We start from the raw sequence: 5,678 nt of genomic DNA, 5'->3' as shown, positions 1-5,678 counted from the left end.
CCCCTGGCCCTGGACGTCTTCCTAAGAGTCCATGTGCCTGCTCACTCTTCCTCTGAGTCTGGAAGTGCGTCGCAGTGTGTTCCTCTGGCTCCCAGAATCTGACATCCGTTTCATCTCGGAGGAGCACATCCTGAATAAAGGTTATTCTAATTTTAACAGCAGGAAATGCTAAGCTCAATGGTGAACAAGAAAGGCCATCTCTCCGCAAAGCCTAATGCATCTTAGGAATGTGTGACAATTTACTTTTTGTTTTCATTAAAAAATGTGTTTTTAGAGGCAGGGTCTTGCTGTCACCCAGGCTGAAATGCAGTGGCATGGTCAGGGCTCAGTATAACCTCCAACTCCTGTGCTCAAGTGATCCTCCTGCCTCAGTCTCCTGAAGTGCTGGGATTACAGGTGTAGGCCACAGCACCTAGCCGTTGAGAAAATTTAAATGGTGATTTTTCCCTCAGTGGCTCTGACACAAGAAGCAGACAGGAGGAGATGGGGTGCAGGCTCGTGGTCACAGTTTTTCTCCCTTTAAAGTGTTTTCAATTCCTGAGGCCAGTGGGGTGAAGGATGAGAAACAAATCACACTTAATCCTCTAAATAGTGGTTAATTCTCATAATTAACCAGGTGTATTTCAATTTGGTTTTTTCGGGGTGGGGGATTGACAAGTATTTCAGTTTTTAAGTGTTTTTTTAATGATGAAAAAAAAATCTACGCAAAAGCATTTAGTACAACGGACACCCATAAACGCAGCTACTGAGATTCAATAATTGTCTTAATTGCTTTGTGTGCATACATATCTGACCATCTAAAAGTAAACTAGACACCATATCACCCCCAAGTACTTCAACATGTATTTCTGAAGAGACACACTTAACAAAATTAATTTTCTATATCTAACACACACACACACACACACACACGTTCCCACACCTTTTAGCTGCTTTTCTCCCTGCCAATCCATGATCATGTATCATATGTGGTGGTTCTGTCTCTGAAATCTTTCGATATTGGAAGCAGGAGCCCCTGTGTCCCTTCCCTCCCAGCTTTTCCTGAACACACTGTTGTTTGTTTGAGGTGTTTAATTCACTCCTGCATCCTGTGCACTTACTGCAAGCAAGAAGTTGGATCTAAAGCTCGGTTCATCCAAGCTGCTGCTTTCTTTCAGGGTAGCTCCTGGGCCCCTGTGCACAGCAGGGCCACGTAGTGTCTGACATCCATGATCAGTGGTAACATTAGGCTCAGGTGGTAACAACTGGATCCTTAATCTGGTTCCCTGTATTCCTTAAGCATTTCTCAGTTGTGCCCTTTTTATGTTCTCCAGAGCTGTGTCCTGGCACCTATTCTGCGGACAGAGAGCCAGGGCAGGTACCTGCCATATTCCCTCTCAGGTCCAGAAAAGAGGTCACAGCAATGAAAATGCAGCTGAGACCATTTGATCTCCCTCAACACAAATGTAAGTAGCTTTATGGTAGGCACTAGTAAAAAAATTTCCATGGGAATTAGAAACAGCCTAACCACCTAGAGATCAAAAGACAGTTTTGTTTCCACGCTACAGGGATCCTGTGAGTGTGACCTACGTCACAGCCCATCGCCTTCCCCTCACTGGTTCCTGAATTGAGGAGGAAGGAGAGGCGAGCTTGAAATGAAGTCTGCATGAGTACACATCGCTCACGTAACAGCTAAGATCCACAGAACGCCTTGCTTTTTCCTAAGAGGTGGCATGACTGTGTGGCCTTTGGTTATAAAGCTGTATGAAACTGAGTAAGTCAAACTTAATACAATTCAAACTTAAAGTCAGTGGAACTTTACTCTGGAGTCTCCAAAAGGGAGGCGGGAAGGAGGGGGAGGGGACAAGGGTTGAAAAGCTACCTTCACTGTTTGGGTGATGAGTTCAAAGGTAGCCCAAACACCACATCATGCAACACAGCCATGCAGCAAACCTGCACATGTGCCAACTGAAACTGAAATTTAAAAAAGCATTCAAAACATTGACTCTTGGAAGGAATGCAGCTATGCACCTGTAGTCATAAAGTATGCAGCGGCAACCTCTGCCTTTCTTTCCCTATAAACGACCAAATGCACCAGAGACAAGGACCCTGGGATCACTGCTCCCTCACTTTGTAGAATGCAGCCGTTGTAATGGGCCACATCACTGTGGCACACATATTGACATCTCAGCCCCTCCCTGTAGGAGCGATGCCTTAACTTTCCCACTGGGGAACACTGACCCTGTTTGTGTGGAGCCCGTCCCCCTGGTGGCCGTCCTGAAGTTGTGTGCTCAGATGCACTTGAGCCTTCCCCATATTTTCTAAGCCTCCTCTTTTAAAGTTGACAGCTGATAAACTTGCACCAGCCATCTCTAAGGTAGATCAGAGTCCACTGCAGCGACCAACTCTGTGTAGACATAGGGACCCCAGAGAAGCGCTTGTCTATGTACAGAAAAACTGGTTTACTAAATAAGCTGGTGTTTTGAAATGTGACACTTTTACGTTTTTAAAGGGAAAACAGTAACTGGGGAGCGACTGAACCTCCAGCTTTCCAAACGCGTGGCTATCCTTTCAGCCACACGTGTGGCACAGTGTGTGTGCCATCAGCTGGAAGAGCAGGGTTTGGGGAAGGGGTTAACAGATAAGGAGCATGAATGACGCTGAGCCTGTCGGGGGGTGCATGGGCAGTCCTGAGCCGGGGTTGATGCGGCTAGGGCTTTGTCTCCTCTCACCAGCAGGTGAGTGTTACTTGGTATTACAGGCCGGCCTCCTGCTGGTGGGCTTGTTTTCTCCTGGCACGTGTGACTTGGGAACATGCGGGTTTCTTCTGTGCCTTTCTCGGACTCAAAGGCTGGCTTCATCACCACCGAAGGGCTTGTTACCTTTACGAGGTATTTCAGACTCCCCACACCATTCTCTAGGTTTTGGTTACTATATCTCCAAAACCTGCTGTTTCTTGGCAAATCTCCATCCACCAGGTTTCTGATTATGTTTGAAGGTTATCATCATCATCATGCTGGCATCTTTGTCTTTTGGTGACCAACTGTTCTCTTACCAGTGTCTGTGAGTGGTTTCATCTCTTTCAAGTATGTCCATCAGTAACAGTGACCTCCTTGTACTATAAGCCTATCAATTTGAGTGGAGACATTTAAATATTTATATATTTTTTGAGACAGGGTCTTACACTGTTGCCCAGTCAGGAGTACAGTGTGGCACGATCAGAGCTCACTGCAGCTTCCACCTCTGGGAGCTGGGACTATAGGTATGCCACCATGCCTGTCTAATTTTTTTTGTGTGTTTAGAGATGAGATCTTGCTATATTGCCTAAGCTGCTCTTAAACTCCTGGCCTCAAGCAATCCTCTGGCCTTGGCCTCCCCAAGTGCTGGGATTACAGGTGTGAGTGACTGCACCTGCCCCCATTTAAGTATTTAGAAATTAATGTCTCAGCATGTTTTTTCAGAGTTGCAAAGATATTTTCACTTACTGATAAAGGTTTAGTAGAATTTTAGCTTTCACAACAAGTGATGATATTGATCCCTTTGGCATTATATCTGTTTAGAATTTTAGGAAAATATGATTTTAAAAATTAAATTTACATAAATTATTTTCAGGGAAGCTGAACAAATCTGGATGGGATGGGGTGATAGAAAATACCATTTGCTTTAAGTTTTGAGAAGCAATTTTTTTATTCTTTGGAAACTAGGGTTTAAGAAATCTCTTCTCCTTGGAGACTTTAAAACTAAAACTGGTGCTATTTAAGACAGAAGGAAATGGTAAGAATTTTCCAAGGCTCATCATGAAGATACACATCTTTCCCTTGAGAATAGAGGCTAGAGAACTGCAAGAAGGCAGTTCCCTCTGGAGTCTCCTTTCCTGGGAGATGCAGCTCCACACGGGTGAGTTTCTGGACAAAAGGAGAAAGGAGGGTGGTATGTGTCCTAATATTTAACTGTTTATTTGGGATCATGTTATGCATCTTAAAAAGCAATATAAGACAAAATGTTGGAAAGACATTTCAAAATAATTACCTTGAAGTAATTCTCATAATTCATAGGTAACATTTTTGCGTATTTTGCCTTTTTAAAAAACTTTCTACAATGAAAACACATTATTTTTACAATAAAACAGTAACAAGTACAAAAAGTAACGTTTACAAACTTTTAATGGAAAATACCAAATAGATACAAAAAAGACAAGTGTAAATTGGGTTGGCAAGCTATAGCCTACAGGCCAAATTTGGACCACCACCTGTTTTTGCACAGCCCATATGTTAAGGATGATTTTTAGATTTTTCAATGGTGAAAAAATGTAAAAGGGTAGTATTTAATGACATATGAAAAACATGTGAAATTCAGACTTCAGTGTCCATAGAGTTTGACTGGAACACAGCCACACATACTGGTGTGTGGCTCCCTGGTGGCTGCTTCATGCTACTACTGCAAAGTGGCAAGACATGGCTGGAAAAGCCAACTATATTTACCATCTGCTCCTTTACAGAAAAAGTGTTGTGCCCTGCTCTACATCCTGATGTGTACCTATCCTTGCAGCCTCAAATTCCCAGCCAATCTTGTTTCATCTATACTTACTCCCAGCCCCACAGATTCAAAGGAAATTCCAGACGTCCTATAATTTCATCTTCATGCTGCTGACATTTAAAAGTTGAAAACTCACCAAGAAGATGGAATATATATGCACAAAACATCAGAACCCCAAAATACATGAAACAAAATCGAAGGAAGAAACGGACAGTTCTATAGTAAGAGTAGGAGACTTCAATAGCCCACTCACAGTAATGGACAGGACAACCAGAGGATCAGTCATATGACAAAACTTGAACAGTGTCGTACCAACTGGACCTGACAGACATATACAGAACACTCCACCAAACAACGGCAGTACACACATTTTTCTCAAGTGCAAATGGACCTTTCTCTAGGACAGACAGCATGTTAGACCTCAAAAGACTGAAAAAATAAAAATTATCTTTTCTGGCCACAGTGGGATGAAACTAAAAATCAGTAACAAGAAAAAACAAAAAGTACACAATTATGTGAAAATTAAACAATACTCTCAGCCAGTGGATTAACAGAGAAATTAGAAAATATCTTGAGATAAATGAAAATTTAAACCTATCATACAAAAAGATACAGTGAAAGCAATGGTAGGGAAATTTATAACTGTACATACTTAAAAAATTAAGATCTCAAGTCAACCCTAAATTTACATCTGAAATAACTAGAAAAAAAAGAGCTAACAACCCAAAACCAGCAGAATGGAGGAAATTAGGGCAGAGACAAAATAGACAACAGCAAAGCAAGAGAGAAAAATAAATGAAACCAAGAATTTGCTGGGTCAACCCAAACTGACAAACTTCTTGCTAGTGTGACTAAGAAAAATAAAACCAGAAGGAGGGGACGTTACAACTGATTTTACAGAAATAAAAGGTATTAAGGGTACTATGAGCAATTGTGTATCAATGAATTGCATAACCTAGATGAATTGGACAAATTATTCGAAACACACAACCTATCAAGATTGAATCATGAAGAAATGGAAAATCTGAAGAGACCTGTGGTAGTCAAGAAACTGAATTAGTAATGAAAAACCTCCCAACAAAGAAAACCCCAGGGCCATATGGCTTCACTGTAGAATTCTACCAAACATTTGAAGAATTATATCAATTCTCCTCAAACACTTC

The 5,678-nt window shown here is 41.8% G+C and overlaps 1 long non-coding RNA gene across 1 annotated transcript; it reads left to right on the top strand.

The window, feature by feature from the left end:
• The first annotated feature begins 339 nt into the window (after positions 1-339).
• On the top strand, positions 340-5,678 carry LOC116544592. The gene is made up of 2 exons (XR_004265969.1): positions 340-1,445; positions 1,548-5,678. It is a non-coding gene; the product is annotated as an uncharacterized LOC116544592 (long non-coding RNA).

Source organism: Sapajus apella, unplaced genomic scaffold, assembly GCF_009761245.1.
Source record: "Sapajus apella isolate SASKATOON/1434 unplaced genomic scaffold, GSC_monkey_1.0 scaffold223, whole genome shotgun sequence".
In the NCBI taxonomy this organism is placed as follows: domain Eukaryota; kingdom Metazoa; phylum Chordata; class Mammalia; order Primates; family Cebidae; genus Sapajus; species Sapajus apella.
Note: the sequence above shows the minus strand (reverse complement) of the source record. Positions and strands in the feature narration are given on the sequence as shown.